The sequence below is a fragment of the Mustela putorius genome, unplaced genomic scaffold (assembly GCF_011764305.1).
Source record: "Mustela putorius furo isolate JIRA1106 unplaced genomic scaffold, ASM1176430v1.1 tig00000450_pilon_pilon_pilon, whole genome shotgun sequence".
Taxonomy (NCBI): domain Eukaryota; kingdom Metazoa; phylum Chordata; class Mammalia; order Carnivora; family Mustelidae; genus Mustela; species Mustela putorius.
In genome coordinates this window covers 16,227,086-16,247,355 of record NW_025421385.1, presented here as the reverse complement: position 1 = coordinate 16,247,355, position 20,270 = coordinate 16,227,086, and the positions used below count along the sequence as shown (strand labels likewise).

The 20,270-nt window shown below is 44.5% G+C and overlaps 1 pseudogene; it reads right to left on the bottom strand.

The window, feature by feature from the left end:
- Positions 1-13,977: 13,977 nt before the first annotated feature.
- On the bottom strand, positions 13,978-19,252 carry LOC101677468 (annotated as a pseudogene).
- Positions 19,253-20,270: the final 1,018 nt, after the last annotated feature.

The following is a 20,270-nucleotide window of genomic DNA, read 5'->3' as shown; positions in this document are numbered from 1 at the left end:
TCTTCCACATGTGTTTTAGTGGGGCTTGTGGATTCCCAGGGCAGTGACGAGGGAAGCTGTTCCCACTCAGGTCCTGGAGAGCCCAGCCTAATCTCTACTTTCAACTCTTATCCCCCCCAAAGTGGCAATCCTTCCTCACACTGCTCCCCTCACTCTCTGGACATTCTGGAAAGCAGAGCCTTGATTTAGGACTCCTCCTTCAAACCCTCCCACTCTTCACCCCTCCTGTTGCTAAGTCCTGCCTTCTTCACAGAAGGCCTCTGACCAGGACATGTCCCATATTCATTGACCACATGTCCCGAAGCATTGCCTGTTCGCTTTCTGCTAACCATCCTGTGGGTCCGGCTAGACTGTACGGCCCTGGAGGGCAGAAAATGTCTGGTGCTCTTGCATCTCGCCCTCTACCCAGCCCCATGCTCTGCTCACGGTATTTTGGGCCCCCAAAATGTTTGTCAAATGAACGCACCCGGCAGCAGTGGCCACACTTCGTGGTCTGGAGAATTTGCCATTGTCCCTAAACCTCGGACAGCTGGAGGGGGAGCAGGTTGAGGATCCGGAGCCGAGGATGGAGGGATGGAGAAGGGACGCTCCTCCCTCTCGCAGCCCCGCCCTTCTCAGGGTTCCTTGTGGTGTCACAGAGCCTGGGGGACTTAAAAGGATCTTTTCCCCCATCCGGCCCTACCCGTTTCCCTCAGCGGTGCTCACTCTCTTTGCTCCGTTCCACGCTCCTGACTCAGTTCAGACCTGGACAGCCTGGTTTCATTTTTATGCTCCGCCTTCTTATTTTTCTCCTTGTACTTAATGTGTTGAAGAAACAAGATGGTCTTAGAGAATTTTCATATCTTGGACTTGGCTGCCTGAATCCCTGTGCCTGTTTCTATTGTTCTGCTGACAATATTTTCTATAAACCAGCTGTTAGATCTGGAGACTTTACTAGTTTTCAATTCGATGTTGGTTTTGCAAAGTTACTTCTTATTTCGTGTTGTAAATCCATATCCTATTATATTACATCAAAAGATCTGGCTGGACCTTCAGGTGGGTCCCCAGTACACATGAGAACTTGTGTGCCTGCAGGCAAAGGACTGTGAGGAGCTATTCAGCTGCAATGACACAGACGGTGTCCCCTTCCTGGACATTGTGGTGCTCTTGAGAAGCAGAAAGCTCAGGACCATCTTCCATGGGGACTGAGAAATTTACTCAAGAACAGGTCTACCAAAGAAGCTTGAACTTTGGCTTATTAATAGTTTTACGTCTCTACACCTTTCAGATAAGAGTTGGTGCTTTCTACCTTCTTATGGATTCCTGTGCAAACTGAATAAAAGCTTCAGAATTAGCCCGAAGACTGGGATGCCTGGGTGGCTCAGTTGATTGGGCCACTGCCTTTGATTCAGGCTTTGGTCCTGGAGTCCTGGGATCAAGTCCCACATCAGGATCCTCGCCCTGCAGGGAGCCTGCTTCTCTCTCTGCCTCTGCCTGCCACTCTGCCTGCTTATGTGTGTTCTCTCTCTCTCTGACAAATAAAAAATTAAAAAATCTTTGGGGGAAAAAAAAAGAATTAGCCCGAAGATGTGAAACTTTTTCAAGATTTCACCAATGAATAACATTTTTTTAAAAGATTTTATTTATTAATTTGACAGAGAGAAATCACAAGTAGACGGAGAGGCAGCCAGAGAGAGAGAGAGATAGGGAAGCAGGTTCCCTGCTGAGCAGAGAGCCCGATGCGGGACTTGATCCCAGGACCCTGAGATCATGACCTGAGCCGAAGGCAGCAGCTTAACCCACTGAGCCACCCAGGCGCCCATGAATAACATTTTGATGCGATTTCTATTTTCCAGAGCTATGACTGGACAAATAATGTCATTTAATAGCATTGCCAAATTACTTACATACAATGAAAACCAATTCAATAATTTGAATTTACAGAAGAACTTAAGGGCCTCAATGACTAAATAATCCAGCTTATTACTTTTGATGTTTAGAGGAAATGTGCAATGTTAGCGGTTATCAGAACTTGAAATATAATGACATAGAATTTCAGGCAATAAATCCATCTGACGGTCAGTCTTAAGAGGCAGAAACCTCGCTGGGATTAACATGCAGGGATGTCAATGGGTGAAGCCCCTTGAGAATAATAGTGGAAGTCTGGGGGGTCTGCGAGACCATTCAGATCAAAGTGGTTCAGACCCCAAGTGCAGGAGGGGCAGAGTTTGTGTGATGGCATTCTGTACTGCCATCTAGTCTAGGGAAAGTCCCTCAAGGTCTCAGGAGAGTCCCTAGGTAGAAGGGGGCTATCAGAGGAGTCCCGTGCCTCCCAGGAAGAGGCCTGCCTTAAAACCCTGTCATGCTGGGAGTAGCCCTAGGGAGAGTGACCTTGGTGCATCCACAGCAATGGGCTTCAGAGTGGGGCCCAGAGCCTGTGGTCAAGTGAGCACCCTATAGTTGAAGACCTGAGGGCCATGTTCTCATGGCCACCATGGCAAAAGCCAGGTAAACCCTCAGATTGGGAATGGAAGAGTTTTTTTTTTTTTTTTTAAATATTAGTATTGCAGGGGAGGATAAATAATTTTCACACTACACTTCTGAGTTCTTGGCCGAGACCCCTGTCATAAGAGAGATTAACAAGAGAAAAAGAAATGTACATTTATTACTATGTACACCTCATGTGCACATGGGAGAGGCCCAGGGAAAAAATAACTTCTGAGGCCATTTAGAATTGTCTTAAGTACCATCTGAATAGAGAAAGGGGAGCAGAGATACAGGTCACTTAATGATATGGCAACAATGATCCCAGGGAAACATACACTAAACGAATCAGGAGAGATCGGAAACTGAAAGAAAGAGAGAGGGAGAATATAAACAGCCAGGTGAACAGAACACAGCAATAAGTATCTCCTGGGTGTATTTTGGCCTGTTTGTTAGAAGAAATTACATCTCAACAGTGTAATGGGAGAAAAATTACATATATACAAATATAGAAGTGTATACTAGGAAGGATAGAATGTAATGGTAAAGACGAAAATCAAGGAAGAGTTTTAAAAAAATAGACTATAATCAGACAGATGAAGAGAATAGAGCCATACACTAGATTCTGTGTGTATTTTGTTCTGTTAGAAGAAACTGCATCCCCATATTGCAAAGAAACATACAATGAAAGGATAGAATGTAACCATAAAAATGAAAAAGAAAGGGTTGATAAAATAAGAAATTGGTTGAAAAGGAAAGAAAAAATAAATAAAATTAGAAAGACTAAGGCATCATGAGAAAAAAAATCCCATGAATTCTATGCACTATTTTCCCCTAGCAGTTGAGTTCTGAGGTTCTCATTGATTGGTAAACTTGGTCTTGGCTGGATGTTCTTGCTGAATTTCTGGGCGAGGGACCTATTGCATTGATGCTCAAGTGTCTTTTCCCAGGGCAGAATTATACTGCCCTTGCTAGGGGGGTCAGCCTAAGTCTCTGCTCCAGATTGCTCTCTGTGGCTTTTGTTCTCTGAAGGGTTTCCTTGCTGCTTTAGAAGATGAAAATGAACACAGCAGCCTCCCGAACTGAGTCTTTTTTCCTCTCTGCACCCTCAGGGAGAATCAATCAATCACTCCCATCTCCCTGGTCTCTGTCGTCTGCATTCCTTTCTGCTTAACCAGCCTGTACAGGAGTGTTTCTTTCTCAGGCACACAACCCCATTTTCAGTCTCTGAACCCTGCAGACCCATGCAGTGTGTTCCAGCCACACTCTTTATGGGGAGGAAGGGTGGTCTCACATAGTTCTTCACCTGATGGGCTCCTGCTTGGACAGAAGATGTCGGACTATGCCATGGTTTATGGTTTGAGGTATATGGCAACATGTGTCTGAGAGGCCACTCCTGAGCTTGCTGATTGCAGCTGGCTTCCCTGCTCTGCTGCTTGGGACCCCCCTTCCTTCTGTGACCTGGGGGATCTTGAGACCACACTGTCCCAACTAGAATTCTGCCCCACTTCAGAAACTGAGTGCCTTTCAGGGAGAGAAGTCCCTCACCAGAATAGACTCTAAAAGTTCGAACTGTGCTCTGCTGCTCTCTCACTTTCTGATAGCTGACTTCTGGAGGCTCCCCCCAGTCCCCCAGTAGCTTATCTTTCCATATATAGCCCAGGATTCACTTCTCCACACCTCTTGCCTTGCAGTAAGTGGTTGCTTTTCTATTTGTAGAATTGCAGCAGTTCTTTTCTTAGATCTCTGGTTGAGTTCCTAAATGTTCAGATTGATATGATAGCTATCTAGCAGAATTCCAGGGACCAGACATATCTAAAGCCTCCTAACTCTCTGCCATCTTGGACTCTTCCCCTCCCAAAGGGAAGATTAATTCCTATAATATTTGGTTCTGAAAACCAGTTAGACTGGATTCTGTAAGCTGGTATAACCAGTGAGACTTGGAGCCTGGATTTTAGAATTCAGTTGACTTGGACCACCTGGGTGACTAAGTTGGTTAAGCATCTGGCTCTTGATTTTGCCTGAGGTCATGAGCTAATTGTCCTGAGATCGAGTCTTGCATATGGCTCCATGCACAGCAGATCCTTCTTGTCCCTCTCCATCTGGTCTTCCTCTTCCTCTCTCTCTCTCTCTCTCAAATAAATAAATAAAATCTTAAAAAAATCTGCTGACCTAGCACAAGGTGAGCCAGGAGCATGTCAGTGCAAATGATAGCTAGATTGACACTGTTTAAAGGACAGGAGCCCATGCAGAGAGGCAACAAGAAAATGGCAGCTTAATAATGATGGGGTTCTAAGGGGAACAGATCTGTTCATATGGATTTTGGAGTGGGTTTGGGGACTTCTTCAAAAATGAGGGAGGGCCATTTTCCTCCTACATCCCCAGCATAGACGTGAGGCCATCTTGGTGTTGGGGTTACATAGACACTTGCTACCTAATCAGCTGGTTGTGTGCCACATCTATGATTGATGATGGCTCACCCACTCTGTGCTTGCTGGCCTTGGCCCTGGGCTCAGGGCAAATGTTGTTATAGCAGTGGGTGTGCACAGGCATATCTTGCCCAGCAGCCAAGGCACCACACTGTCTTGTGCCAACCCCAGTTATAGCCCTGTGCTGAGTCAACATTCCCATGCTGCTAGGCAGCAGCATGATCTCACCTGCTGTCTCCCATCAGGCCTAGCCGTGCCCAGCTATCACCAAGAATTGTGCCCAGGCATACACACACACACACACACACGACACATCCAGTCTCAGCCCTCAACTGCCCTGGCTCACAGCCCCCAGCTGCCACTGTCCTCCAGGGGATCAGGCATAGGATGCATATCCCAAAGCAAATTTTGCTAACACCACCGCCCCACTCCCACATTCCCTGGTGGATGTGCTTCATCAGATCTGGTGTGTCTGGGTTCCACTAACACCATGGAGAGCAAGCATAGGCCACAACAAGCAGAGAGTCTGTACAGGTGGCCCCAAAACAATAGCAAGTCATAAGCAATACACACAGGATAATCTCCTAATGTGCTAGGTTCTGATGAACAGGGGATATTACTGCACTGTAGGGCTCTCCAGCAACTCTTTTTCATAAAGTCAGTACTTTCAAGGGCAGAAGACACAGCAGACTTTCTTGACACAGAGAAACAAACACAGAGGGGCAGACAAATGGAGGATACAAATTTATTCCAAATGAAAGAGCAGGATGAGGACACAGCTAGAGATCCAAGTAAAATAGATACAAGTAACATGCCTGATAGAGAATTTAAAGCAATGATCATAAGGATACTGGACTTGAGAAGAGTGGAAGTTATGATCGAGATGCTGGACAGAGAGATAAGGAATAACATGGCAGAGATAGAGGGTACAATAAAAGAAGTGAAAACACCCTTGATGGAATTAATAGCAGGATGGAAGAGGAGAGGAATGAATTACTGACCTAGAAGAGAGAGTAATGGAAAGTAACCAAATTGAATAAAAGAGAAAAAAGAGAATTATGCAAAATGAGAATAGACTTAGGAAACTAAGAGACTCCATCAAACATGATAGCATTCTTATTAGGACAGTCCTAGAAGAAGAAGAGAAAAGGGGGCAGAAATTTTCTATGAAGAAATAATAGCTGAAAACTTCCCTAAAACCTGGGAAAGGAAACAGATATCCAGGTCTAGGAGGCACAGGGAATCCCCCCCAAATTAACAAAAGCAATCAAAACTAACAAAATTAATCAAATTACCAAAACAGACTTCAATTATGAAGACATACCATAACTAAATTGGCAAAATATAGTTATAGAGAAAAAAAATTAAAGCAACAAGACAAAAGAAGACAAGAAAAAACCCATAAGGATAGGAAGAGATTTTTCAGTGGAAACTTTACAAGCCAGAGGGAATGGCATGATATATTCAAAGTAGGAAATGGGAAGAATATGTAGTCAAGAATACGCTAACCAGCAAGGCTGTCATTCAGAACAGAAGGGGAGATGAAGGGTTTCTCAGGTAAACAAAAACTAAAGGAGTTCATGACCACCAAACGAGACCTGCAAGAAATGATGATGAAGAAATGATAAAGGGGACTCTCTGGGTAGAGAGAAGAGACCAAAGTGACAGTAGGAAAATGTGAAGAGGAGAAGAGTAAAGAATGGATTCATTAATTCATTTTTTTATAATTTTTAAGAAAGATTTATTTATTTCTAGAGAATGTGCATGAGCAGGAGGAGTGGCAGAAGAAGAGGGAGAGAGAATCTCAAGCATACTCCTTGCTGAGTGTAGATCCCAGTGCAGGGCTTGGTCTCACCACCCCAAGATCATAACCTGAGCCAAAATCAAGAATTGGGTGCTCAACAGACTGAGCCATCCAGGTGCCACTAAATGACCTTCAGCTTTATCTAGACTGCTCTATGCAGAAGAGGTTATATAGAATTCTAATGGTATTCATATATCAAAACCCACTAACAAATATGCAAAGAAAAAAGAGAAAGAGATCTAAATATATCAATAAAGAAAACTAGAAAAAGTGAAAGAGAAAAAATCAGAGGAAATTATCAGAAACAACAACAAACAAATAATAAAAGGACATTAAATGTATATCTAACAATAATTACTCTGAATGTAAATGGACTAAACACATAATCAAAAGACATATGGTGACAGAATGGATAAGAAACAACACCCATCTGTATGATATCTACAGGAGACTCATTTTAGACCTAAAGACACCTTCAGATTGAAAATGAAGGAAAAAAAAATCTATCATGCAATTCATTGTCAAAAGAAAACCAGAGTAGCAATAGTTACATTGGACAAAGTGGACTTTCATTTTGTTTTTTATTCTTTAAAAGGTTTTTCTTTTCAGTAATCTCTACACCCAATATGGGGCTTGATCCTACAATCTTGAGATCAAGAGTCCCATACCCTACAGACTGAGCCAGCCAGGTAGCCCCAAAGTAGACATTTAAAAATTTTATTTATTTATTTATTTATTTATTTATTCATTCATTCATTCATTCATTCATTCATTCATTTAAGATTCTATTTATTTATTTGAGAGAGAGAAAGTGAGAGGGAGAGAAGAAGGAGAGGCAGACTCCCCACTGAACAGGGAGCCTGGGAGCTCAATCCTAGGACCCTGAGATCATGACCTGAGCTGAAGGCAGATGCTTAACCACCTGAGCAATCCAGGTGCACCACCAAAGTAGACTTTTAAAATAAAGACTGTAACAAGAGACAAAGAAGGATACTACATAAAAATAAAGGGGACAATCCAACAAGAAGACATAGCGATTGTAAATATTTATGCACCCAACATGGGAACACCCAAATACATCAGTTAATAACAAACATAAAGGAACTAATACATAATGATACAATAATAGTAGGTGACCCTAACATCCTACTCACATCAATAGACAGATCATCTAAAGAGAAAAGTGATGAAGAAAGAATGGCTTTGACCATCAAAAGAAATGAAATCTCCACAAATAAGAGAAACCATATGATAATCGACTCTCTCTGCTTGACTTATTTCACTCAGCATAATCTCTTCCAGTCCCATCCATGTTGCCACAAAAGTTGGGACATGGGGAGATAGAGAGGAGAAGGGGGTTGAGGGAAATTGGAAGGGGAGGTGAACCATGAGAGACTATGGACTCTGAAAAACAATCTGAGAGTTTTGAAGGGGCGGGGGGTGGGAGGTCAGGGTACCAGATGGTGGGTATTATAGAGGGCACGGATTGCATGGAGCACTGGGTGTGGTGCAAAAATAATGAATACTATTGTACTGAAAATTAAAAAATAAATTAAAAAAAAGAAATGAAATCTTGCCATTTGCGATGACATGGATGGAACTAGAGGGTATCATGCTTAGCGAAATAAGTCAATCGGAGAAAGACAACTATCATATGATCTCCCTTGGTATGAGGAAGTGGAGATGCAACATGGGGGGTTAAGGGGGTAGGAGAAGAATGAATGAAATAAGATGGGAATGGGAGGGAGACAAACCATAAGTGACTCTTAATCTCACAAAATAAACTGAGGGTTTGCTGGGGGGAGGGGGGTTGGGGGGTGGGGTTATGGACACTGGGGAGGGTATATGCTATGGTGAGTGCTGTGAAGTGTGTAAACCTGGTGATTCACAGACCCGTACCCCTGGGGATAAAAATACATTATATGTTTATAAAAAATAAATAAATAAATAAAAAGATTTTATTTAATTGAGAAAAAAAAGAAAGAAAGAATGGCTTTGAATGACATTTGGGAAAAGATGGACTTAATAGATATATTTAGAACATTCCATCCTAAAACAGCAGAATACACATTCTTTTCAAGTACATGTAGAACATTCTCCAGAAAAGGTCACATATTAGCCCACTAAACCAGCCTCAACAAATTCAAGAAGACTGAAGTCATACCATGCATCTTTTCTGTTCACAATGATATGAAATTAGAAGTCAACCACAAGAAAATAATATGGAAATAGCAGAAATACATGGAGGTTAAGTATTACACTATCATAGAATGAATGGGTCAACCACAGAATAAAAGAAGAAATAAAAATTACATGAAAAAGAAAACACTACGGTTGAAAGCCTTTGGGATGCAGCAAAAGCAGTTCTAAGAGGGGGAGTTTATAGCACTACAGGCAGACCTCAAGAAGCAAGAAAAATCTTGGGGTGCCTGGGTGGCTCAGGAGATTAAGCATCTGACTCTTGGATTTCAGCTCAGGTCTTCATTTCAGGGTTGTGAACTCAGGCCCCATGGTGGACTCCAAGCTGGGTGTGGGGCCTACCTTAATAAAAAAAAGAAGCAAGAAAAAATTATCAAAAAACAACCAAACTTAGACCCAAAGAAGCTAGAAAAGGAAAGCAAATAAAACCAAAAACCAGGAGAAGGAAGGAAATAATAAGGATTAGTTGCAATGGGATATTATTCAGCCATAAAAAGAAAGAGATCTTGTCATTTGCAATAACACGGATGGACCTGGAGGTTATAATTCTAAGCAAAATCAGTCAGAGAAAGACAAGCACCATAGGATTTCACCGACATGTGAAATTGAAGAAACAAAACAAACCAGGGGCGCCTGGGTGGCTCAGTTAAGCTCCTGACTCTTGGTTTCAGCTCAGGTCATAATGTCAGGGTCCTGAGATGGAGTCCATGTTCAATGGGCATAGGGGCCCATGTTCAATGCAGAAATAAAGAAAGAAATAAAGAAATGAAAGAAGGAAGGAAGGAAGAAGGAAGGAAGGAAAGAGAAAGAAAGAAAGAAAAAAGAAAGAAAGAAAGAAAGAAAGAAAGAAAGAAAGAAAGAAAGAAAGAAAGAAAGAAAGAGGGCCTCCTGGGTGGCTCAGTCGATTAAGCATCTGCCTTCACTTCAGGTCATGATCCTGTGGCCCTGGGATCGAGCCCCGCATCGGGCTCCCTGCTCAGTGGAGAATCTGCTTCTCTCTCTCCCTCTGCCCTTCCCCCCATGCTCTCTCTTCCTCTCTCTGCTCTCTCTCTTTTTCAAATACATAAAATCTTAAAACAAACAAACAAACAAACAAACCCCAAAGGAGCAAATGGTGGTGGTGGGGGGGAGAAGGAAAGAGAGAGCAAAGCCTAGAAAGAAACTCTTAATTATAAAGAACAAACTGACGGTTACCAGAGGGAAAGTGTTGGAGGTGGTGGGGGAAATAGGTGATGGGGATTAAGGAGCACCCTTGTGATGAGCACTGGGTGATGTATGGAAGTGCTGAATCACTGTATTGTACACCTGAAACTAATATGACCTTGCATGTTAACTAACTGGAATTTAAATAAAAACTTAAGGGGTGCCTGGGTGGCTCAGTCAGTTAAGCCACTGAATCTTGATTTCAGGTCAGGTCATAGTCTGAAGGTTGTGAGATCTAGTCCCACCTTGGGCTTTTCACTCGCCCATGGTACCTGCTTAAGATTCTCTCCTTTTCCCTCTGCCCCCATCCCCCTCCTTGTGCCTGGTTCCTCTTTAAAAAATAAAATAAAGACTTAAAACAAAAAGTGAAGTCTGAAAGCCCTAGTGGAGATGAGGAGAGGTTGTGGGGCCAGGGGGTAGGATAGAGAAAGAGTGGAGAGGGACGGGAGAAGGAGAAAGATGAAAATATTTGAGGCCTGAGCCTCGACTCAGGAGGACCATGGGGAGGGGTTCTCTCATACATCGCCCCCAACACAAAAGGCTCCACATCCTGTGGCATGGCTGCTGGAACCAAGTTCAGTCACGTCCTCCTTCTGCAGCCACACATTCTGGGCCTGGGCAATGCCAGTCCTGGCATCCAGGAATTCATCACAAGGGAGGTCTCCTGAAGACATGGGGCATTCAGGAACCTTCTAGGTGGAGGCATGGTAAGGGATGTGTTGGCTCTTTCCTGGCTCGACAGCGTGGGTAGGGCTGGTTTGGTCTCTGGGTGAGGAGCCAGGCAGGGACAGGTGGGATATTTACTCTGGAGAATAAATTGGGTACAGGGGAGGGTAGAATGCCAGCAGGAAATGCCCAGATGCTTCCAGCCCCTGTGTGCTCCTAGGGGAGAGGGAGCCTGAGGCCCTTGGACCCATGGCGTGGCGGGACAGAGGTCTATCCGGCAGTGCTGGGACCCCAGACAACTGGCACCTCTGCTCTGTTCACGGGGGTCTCCCCCACAAGCCAATGACCCAACTACTTTCCTCCTTGAACTTCCCAGTGCAGAAGATCACTGTGCCTGCCGCACCACATGCTCCCATCACCAGACACATCCTAGCTGCCTCCCCTCAGAGGCCCTGCTCCTCAGCCCCACATCACAACCTCTTTCTGAATTTGGGACAACTGGCGGCAGATCCTTGCATGCGGGAAGTCCACTCACCCTAGAGGGTGGGATGATCTGTCAGCCCAAAGCTAGTGGACATAGTTGCAGTTGCTGGCAGTTCAATCTCAGGAAATGGCTATCCCTGCTCTTTGGTGAAAAACAGAAAGTGAGATCCTACCGTGCAGCTGGTTTATACCCATGGGTTTTGTGACAGCTGCTCTGACAGGTCTTAGGGTTGGCAGTGCAGAGGAGCCAAGGGGTCACACAGCTGGTGGGGGAAGCAAGGGTCACAGTATGACCAGTCACTCCCACTGTGATGGAAGTGGAGGAGGGGACACGGGGGGAGGCAGTACTCAGAAGCCGGCAGTCGAGGTGGCACTGAAGGATTTCCAGCGAGACACCAGATGACATGAAAAAGAATAATGATTCTCAGAAAAAATAACAGAAAGAAGATAATCTCTGGAGACAGACTGCTGCCCTCAGGTTTGGGGCCAGCAAGAGATCCAGAGTGAGAGGAACAAAGGTATGTGCAGTGAGGGAGAGATGCCAGGAGGTGACAAGGGAAAAGATGGATGCTAGAAAATATCTGTGGCCATTATTCTTCCAAGAAGCCCTACTGGATCTATCACTTACACACAAACATCCCACACTACACACACACACACACACACACACGCTGTCAGGTAGGTCAGCCTCATTTCAAGACAGCCAGCACTCCATCCAGTCTTCTGAGTTACCTGTGGTCTCCTGCATCTCATCCCAGTTCTCCCACATGTGCTGGAGGCAGCTCTTACAGTCTCCGTTTGAGATCCATGAGGAACTCGGTCACTTCTCTATCATTTTCCATGTCTCTTAAGTCAGCCTCCAGAATGAATCTCTGTCCTGTTTCTGTTCTCTGAGTCACAGAGATGAGATAGCTACTGAAGCCAAACAGCCAGAGCCCAGTGGTGCTTTCACTGGGTGGCTCAGTTTGTTAAGCTTCTATCTGCCTTCAGCTCAGGTCCTGATCCCAGGGTCCTGGGATCGAGTCCCACACTGGGCTCCTTGCTCAGCGGTGTGTCTGCTTTTCACTCTGCCTGCAGCTTCCCCTGCTTGTGCTCTCTCTCTGACAAATAAGTAAATCCTTTATATAAAAAGAACCTCGGATTCAAAGGAACACATCATCCTGTCCTGACTGGTGAGAGGGTCTGCCCCATCCCACTTTCCCCTTAGGAAAGAGGTCGGCCTCTGGTTTTGTCATAATTAGTCCCTCCCCCACCATCCATCCCTCTCCTTCCTTTCCTATCTCCTAGTCCTGCTCTGTCTTCTATGTCCCGCCCTGGCTTCTGGGCTCTTGGGTGGACCCGCTTCCAATTTTTACAGAAACCCAATTGTTCCTTCAGTCTTGAACACTGGATTCTTTTTATTAAAAGATTTTATTTATTTGACAGACAGAGATCACAAGAAGGCAGAGAAGCCAGCAGAGAGAGAGAGAGAGAGAGGGAAGCAGGCTCCCTACTGAGCAGAGAGCCTGATGTGGAGCTCGTTCCCAGGACCCTGGGATCATGACCTGAGCTGAAGGCAGAGGTTTTAACCCACTGAACCACCCAGGCAGCCTGAACATTAGATTCTTTATGTGATATAACACAGTGATCAAAAATAGCTAGGCAGCCAATCCAGAGACTGCTGGATTTACACAATAAAAACCAAGACAAGACCGCAGAGTAGATAAAGAGGCGGATAAAAGCATCTGCCCAACAGAAAGTCTGAATCATTTGCCTGGGTTCCAGACCTGAGACACTTCTCTGATCTGGGACACGGATCTAGAAAGAGAGGCCAGGTTCCAGTGAGGAGGAACCCTTCAAGTGGACAACAAATGCAATGATTCCTGTGGGCCTTTTCCAAGAGCTGCATGGCCGTTTACTAGGGTAATTATATGCAGAAAGCCAGAAACCACCCAGACATTTATGTGGTACAAGTAAGCGAGTGACATCATCCCTGGAGAACTGAAGGATCATCATGGCCCTTTTGTTGAAGGAGTGAATGGCAGGAGAGGTGAGAGCAGGGAGCAGGTAACAATGTCCAGGTCTCATTCATAGCAGTGTCGTGTGGCTCAGGAAATCTGCACAGTGACCACTTCACATTCCTGGGATTTGTAACAGGAATGACTAATCTTGGCAGTAGTGAAATTCTTGTGGGTTGGGGGCTGTATAATAGGGAAATTCAAGTATAATCTTCTTACACTCTCTACCCCTTTCCTCCAAATACAGTGTTAAAAAAGCATCTCATCCTGGATGAAATCACAGAGATGATCACAAAGTTTAAAACCTCTCCACGGATGCACGGTGTGATTCTTCTCCTATTTCCATTTAAAGTGTGTATACACATTCTTTTGGCAGATAAAGAGTTTAGTTTCCTCGTTAATCATGTCTCCCTGGGGGCAGACATGTCTTTCCCACCGTTGGCCACCACTGGCCCAGGAGGAATAGGCCGCAAAGATGGCCCCAGGGTCTCTGCCACGTTGGGCATTGGGGTTTAAACATTCACAAACAGGTGAGTTTCACCTTCCAACATGAAGTGCAAACTGATTCACAGCCAGACTCTCCCGGGAGGGAGAGACAGTGATAGCTGAAGGCACTTTAATCAAGGTGCATGGCCAGTGCCAGAGTTTGTTTTCCCACTGGTTACTCTGATAAATGTAGATAACATCCCAGTGGAGTTAGTGAGGCAAGGAGAAGGGTGTGAGTGCTCGTTCACTAGTAAAACTTTTTATTAGGGCTGGTAGCATTTATTAGACCAGTTAGCAGCTGGTTTGGGGTAAGCTTCTTTCTGTAGGCAGCCTTGTTCTTCCTGAGCTGGTCCACATTCTCCGGAGCTCCCCACAGAAACACAGGGTGGAAGCAGGACCCTCCAAGGAGGGGCCTGGCTAGGGGACATCCTGGTCCAACGACTGTACTCACATATCCCTCTGCTGGTGTGGCCAACATCTCTTCTGGTAGGCTTTGATGGCCTCATTCATGAGTCTGGTCACCAGGCAGTACCCGATGTCATTGTCAGAAGAACCATCAGAGATAGGAGATAGATTCTGGCTTACCAAACTACTATGCATCTCAGAATTCAAACTCTGATTTTTCACACTTTCCTGGTAGATGTGAAAGCCCTTCCAGACATATGACCTCCGAAGCCCTGGGATACCATCTGCTTCAGAAGCTCTAGGCTTCTACCTTCAACCCTCTCCCTAAAAGCTTTGCCTACCTCTTCTATGAAGTTTGCTACATCCATGCCAACTTCATCCCACCAGTGTGGCAGCTTCCACAGGAAAGCCAAAGCTCCTGGTAAGGGAATCCAGCTTCTTAGGGTCATCTCCTTTGTGGAGAATACTGATGACTGCAGACATCATGGGTATGAGACACTTGTTGGTCCAGAAGACAGGCCCATCCTTAATCACAATGGTGACCTTGCCCTGCTTGAGAAGGAGTGCTACAGCAGAAACATTGTGTCCTTAGATGTTTTGGGGGGTTTGGGGGGTGATCATCTCCAGCAGCTGCATCTTTTCCACAGGAGAGAAGTAATGTCTGCCAATCACCTGCTCAGGTCTTTGTCTGACAGTGGCAACTTCATTGATTGGGAGAGCTGATGTATTACTGGCAAAAACACAGTGATCTGGAATCATCCTTTCTACTTCTTTTAGCATCTGTGCTTAAGACTAAGGTCCTCAGAACTAGCTCTGATCACCTTTGGCCTTCAACTGGCCTTTTCAAAGGTCTAGGAATTGAGCTGCCTGGTCAGTTGCTGAATGGAGTCCCCTTGAGATGATGATAGGGTTTTCTTCTTCACATTATCTTTCAGTTCTCTGAATACTTGTTGCTGTCCTCAGCGCAGCCCACCTAGTGAAGCATCATTATATACATTCTTTAGGCACCAATCCTTGGGGATTTGGGCGATGCAGGCACCGATCAGCCCTGCACCAAGAATGGCTTGATACTTAACCTCCTTCTATGGTGCTCCATGTTGATTCTTCTTGCACAGAACCTGACCAAAGTCCCATCAAGAATCAAAGGCCTCATCTGCAAAGAGAGAGAGTTTGACTTCTTCATTGCCAATTTGGATACCTTTTATTTCTCTTTGTTGTCTGATTGCTGTTGCTAGGACTTCTAATACTATGTTGAACAAGAGTGGTGAAAGTGGGCATCACCTGAATAGACTGATATCTAGTAACGAGATTGAAGCAGTAATCAAAAACCTCCAAAAAAACAAGAGCCCAGGACCTGACAGGTTCCTGGGGGAATTCTACCAAACTTTCAATGAAGAAGTAAAACCTATTTTCCTTAAGCTGTTTCAAAAAAATGGAAGCAGAAGGAAAACTTCCAGACTCTTTCTATGAAGCCAGCATTACCCTGATCCCCAAACCAGGCAAAGACCCTACCAAAAAAAAAAAAAGAATTTCAGACCAATATCACTGGTGAATATGGATGCTAAGATTCTCAACAAGATCCTAGCCAACAGGATCCAACAGCACATTAAGAAGATTATCCACCATGACCAGGTGGGATTCAACCCTGGGTACAAGGATGGTTCAACATTCGCAAATCAATCAATGTGATAGAATAAATTAGGTTTACTCCTAATTTATAGGTTTACTCCCAGGTATCTTATGGTTCTTGGTGCTATAGTAAACGGAATTAATTCTCTAATTTCCCTTTCTGTATTTTCATTGTTAGTGTATAAGAAAGCCACTGATATCTGCACATTGACTTTGTATCCTGCCATGTTGTTGAATTGCTGTATGAGTTCTAGTAGTTTGGAGGTGGAGTCTTTTGGGTTTTCCATATAAAGAATCATGCCATCTGCGAAGAGAGAGAGTTTGACTTCTTCATTGCCAATTTGGATACCTCGCATTTCTCTTTGTTGTCTGATTACTGTTGCTAGGACTTCTAATACTATGTTGAACAAGAGTGGTGAGAGTGGTCATCCTTGTCGTGTTCCTGATCTCAACGGGAAGGCTGCAAGCTTTTTCCCATTGAGGATGATATTTGCTGTGGGTCTTTCATAGATAGAGCTGATGAAGTTCAGGAATGTTCCCTCAATCCCTATACTTTGAAGCGTTTTAATCAGGAACGCATGCTGGATTTTGTCAAATGCTTTTTCTGCATCGATTGAGAGGACCATGTAGTTCTTCTCTCTTCTCATATTAATTTGTTCTATCACCTTGATTGATTTGCGAATGTTGAACCATCCTTGTAACCCAGGGATGAATCCCACCTGGTCATGGTGGATAATCTTTTTAATGTACTGTTGGATCCTGTTTGTTAGGATCTTGGTGAGAATCTTAGCATCCATATTAATCAGTGATACTGATTTGCAATTCTCCTTTTTGGTAGGGTCTTTGCCTGGTTTGGGGATCAGGGTAATGCTGGCTTCATAGAAAGAGTCTGGAAGTTTTCCTTCTGCTTCCATTTTTTGAAATAGCTTAAGGAGAATAGGTGTTATTTCTTCATTGAAAGTTTGGTAGAATTTCCCTGGGAATCTGTCAGGTCCTGGGCTCTTGTTTTTTCGGGAGGTTTTTGATCACTGCTTCAATCTTGTTACTAGATATCGGTCTATTCAGGTTGTCAATTTCTTCCTGGTTCAATTTTGGGAGTTTATAGTTTTCCAGGAAAGCATTCATTTCATCTCGGTTGCTTAGCTTATTGGCATATAACTGTTGATAATAACTTCCTTGGTGTTAGTTGTGATCTCTCCCTTTTCATTCATAATTTTATGAATTTGGAATTTCTCTCTTTTCTTTTGGATTAGTGTGGCCAATGGTTTATCAATTTTATTGATTCTTTCAAAAAAACAGCTTCTAGTTTCATTGATACGTTCTACTGTATCTCTGGTTTCTACCTCATTGATCTCAGCTCTAATCTTGATGATTTCTCTTCTTATGTGTGGAGTTGGTTTGATTTGTTATTGATTTTCCAGTTCTTTAAGGTGTAGAGACAGCTGGTGTATTCTGGATTTTTCAATTTTTTTGAGGGAGGCTTAGATGGCTATATATTTCCCCGTTAGAACCGCCTTTGCTGTATCCCATAGGTTTTGGACTGAAGTGTTCATTCTCATTGGTTTCCATGAATTGTTTCAGTTCTTATACTGTAAAGTGTATAAATCTTTTAATGGTCAGCTTGATGTTTTATTAAAGGTGAATTGTGTCTGTATAGTCACTTGTCAGATGAAGTTATAGATCATTTCCCGATCAGGGCCCACTACTCTGACTTCTATTATTGAGGATCAGTTTTATCAATTCTGAAATTTACATGAATAGAAACTCAGAGTATATATTCTTCTGTGTCTGACATTTTCCTCTGAATTTTCTATCTATGGGACCATTCGTGGTATGTGTAGCAGTTCACTCCTTATTGATTTCTACATGATGTTTCATTTGTAAATGTATCACATTATTATTCATCTTTGCAACTAAGCCAGGTGACATAGGACACATTAATTCCCACATGTCACTGTGGGATCAGTGGACAAAGGCGTGGGTGAGACGCATGGTGCACCTCTCCCAAGTCTTTACTAGACTTCATCTTCCCTCACAGCCAGAGGCAGTCTGCTGCACACTTACTTTATTTCATAAAGATGCCAAAGAAGATCCAGACTGAGCTGATGAAGATTGCTAAAATAATCCTTGGAGTTTCCCGGATGGATGAAGACTTGGGTTCTGAGATAATTATTGATGGTGCTAAAACAAACAAAAAGTGAAAATCCTGTTCAACCTAAGAAAACACCTTCTTGATGATCGCCAGAGGGGATCCTTGCAGGTAAAGGGGCTTAAGAATCCACTTATCCCAATGAGAACTGCGTAATGTATAAAATTGGTAAATCATTATATTACATATGTGAAATTAATATATTCTGGATGTTAATTATGATTCAATAAAAATAATAAAATACCTTCCTGAGCACCTACTTGCCCCAGGCAGCCCATGTCACCTCCAAATTTATTGATTCATGATGTGGCAGCTGCTCTATCCGATCCTGGGGTCTATGGAGGAATGCGGGGCTCTGCCCTGTCCTCATGAAGCTCATATTTCTACTGAGGGGATAGCTGATGTCCATCTGATTATCACAGAGTGTGAGATATACACTGTGTGCAGAGCTTTCTGAGGATGACAGAACTGGGGGTGCTTCATTCTGTCTGGGGGAGGTGGGGAGGGCTTCCTCAGATGTGGCTTTTGTGCTGCTTAAAGGATAAGTAAAACAGAGGAAGAAGAGAAGGCTGTAAGCACCATGTAGCTGGTAGACTTGGGGACCACCTAGAAGTTCCGGGTGATTGGATCATTGGTTATAGGGGAAGGGGACCTCTTCATGGAGGGAGGGGAATGGAAAGGAGTGCGATAAGAGGGCCTATGGCGGTCACTGCATCTCCGGTCCACCAAGAGCTCAGTTAGTTGACTAATCCATCAAATCAATTGCACACTCGTACTCCTATCCACACAGAGAAGGAAGGTATTTGACCTTTAAAGAGAGCAACCACCTCACCCTGCGCATTTACCTGAGGGTTCTAGCACTTTCTCCCAGTGTTCTAAGAATGCCCTGAGCCAGTGATTGCAGACTCTCATTGAGATCCTCCTGAAATAGTCAGACAGTCCCTTGTCCTCCCATCCTCCTTGATGCCTCTGGCTCCAGGGTTCACGACTGTCCAGTTCACACTCATCACGTCAAAGAGGAAGGCCGCCTGTCCATTGATGTTGAAGTGCCAGGAAACAGTGGGGCACCGTTCTGCTTCATGCTGACAACACAGCTGGTTGTCCAGGGAGGGAGGACCTGCAATCCACACACAAAGTCATCTGCTTGGACTCTTAACACTATGATCTCCTATGAGGTCCAGAGTGTCTCTGAGGTGGACCCAGTGTTGAGTTCTTGTACAGGAGCCCCTTCCCTTCACATGCTCCTTGTCTCTCTTGCTGACTGTCTCCCTCACCCCAGCCCCTTCCCCTACTCACCCCTGGTCATGCTATTCTCCAGTTTTATGTCAGGCAGGATCATCCTGAGCTCTTACCCCACCTCTTCCAGTGTCTCTGTCAGTTCTGTCCATGCTTTGGTGGCATTCGCCTTCTGCGCCAGGAGACCCAAAGGTCTGAAATTGTTGTTGTCACTGTCATACTGAAGGAAGCTTTTTGTCCACTGAGCCCTGCACTTCATAGCAGCGGTGTCCAGGTCTGGATTGAGATGTGACAGTGAGGTCAAGGCAGAGAGAGTGAGAGTCTGTGAAAGAAAATGCCTGCTGGGGCCCCAAGACTCCCTCTGAAAGGCTCACTGCAGAGGGAGGGGAAAGGCGTCTCCATCCCAGCCCCATCCACTTCTGGATCCTTAGTCCCCACCTTTTACTGTCTGAGCTTCAGGAAAGTACTTTGGTGTTACCTACCATAGACCCCTCAGGGATGCATACTATTACCAGGAGGATACATCTGACAAATACTTTTAGTGACATCTGTCAAGTTCTTAGGTAGAAAAACTACAAAACAGTGTCTGTCTTCCTGGGACTTAAAATCTAGCTCACCAGACAGGACTTTCAATAGAAAGGAAAAAAAATAAAATAAAAAGACAGTAAGGACACATGCCAAACTCCTGATGGCTCCTGGGGGTAACCAGGAGAGGCTTCCTGGAATAGAGGGTGGGAACTGGCAGGAGAGGGGGAGCTGCCCTATGGAGCACCGTACAAGGAGAGTGCCTTAGCCTGGGGTTCTGGTCCTTCAGAGCACATGGACAGGTTGGCACTTGCCTGAAATGTGGGGAAGCCCTTTTCTCCTGTCTTCCCTCAACCCAGCTAGGTCCCCAGATCTCAGGACACTCACGGCTCACTGTCTTCCGGGCTTGTACCAGCAGCGGCAATAACAAAACAGAACCTGCAGTGTAAGATACTGGCAACATTCCTGAGGAGTGGCCCCCTTGGACAGCACACTACAGGACGTGGTTGTGGGACCCTTTCCAATGTTGTCATACAAGATGGCTGACAGTCCTGCAGGAATCTGACAGAAGCAAGTGGTGCTGAGGGAGAGTTTTG